Below are 1,176 nucleotides of genomic sequence, written 5' to 3' on the forward strand. Positions count from 1 at the left end.
ACATGGTGGCTCACAACCATCTGTAACAAGATCTGACGCCCTCTTCTGGAGTGTCTGAAGACAGCTACAGTGTACTTACATATAATAAATAAATAAATATTAGCAACAACAACAACAACAATAAGTCACATAAGTAACGTGACTACACTGAAGGGCTACAGACATGGGGACTCAGAGAACATACTGCTCTTGCTGACTTTCATCCCGGCACCCATATTGGACAGCTCATAACTTCCTGGAACTATGACTCTAAGGGATCCTATGCCTTCTTCTGGATTCCACAGTTACACACTGACACACAAACAGAGAGAGAGAGACAGAGAGACAGAGGCAGACACATGCCAGGGGATGCTTTCACACACTGTGTATTCAAACGTTGATTATTGTGCCCAGACATCTGCTGACAGCCTGGACTATGATATGGTCAAACATCTCCGGTGTCAATGTTGTATAAAAACTGCTTTTCATCACTTCTGATTGGTTAGTTAAGACCAGACTAGCCAATTAGTTGGGCAGAACAGAATAGGGCTGATCCTAGTCAGGGGTTGGGGGCTCACAGCTGAGAGAGAAGCTATGGGGAAACTGTGTGGTGGTACCAGGAGGAGTCTTGATGAGGACACACCATGGATGAGAACAAGCCAGGGTGAGACTCAGAGGAAAAGGAAAAGATCATCCTTAGAGGGTTAGGATAGCTCATCACCTGCCCAGCACAGTGCCAGCAGCTTATTAATAAAAATACCATGCCTCTCTGTGATTTACTCAGGTGCTAAGCCAGGCTTGCCTGTGAGTAGAAATGCCCTGCAGTTATTTGGGAGCAAAGGGACCGGAGAACCACCCCCTATCCCATACTATTATAGGTATACTGTAAGTGTTACCACTTTCTTATCCAACTAGAGTCTCCTGATATGGTCAGTGGGAATGAAAACCAGGTCCAGGTTGTTGATTTACTACAAGCAGTCGGACTTTGTATACCCTTATCAGAAACAGGAAGTCTAGGTTTATATTTTTCAAAACCTACTTTAATAAGAGTTCTTGCCGGGCGGTGGTGGTGCACGCCTTTAATCCCAGCACTCGGGAGGCAGAAGCAGGCAGATTTCTGAGTTCGAGGCCAGCCTGGTCTACAAAGTGAGTTCCAGGACAGCCAGGGCTATATGGAGAAACGCTGTCTCGAAAAAC

The sequence above is a fragment of the Mus pahari genome, chromosome 19 (assembly GCF_900095145.1).
Source record: "Mus pahari chromosome 19, PAHARI_EIJ_v1.1, whole genome shotgun sequence".
Taxonomy (NCBI): domain Eukaryota; kingdom Metazoa; phylum Chordata; class Mammalia; order Rodentia; family Muridae; genus Mus; species Mus pahari.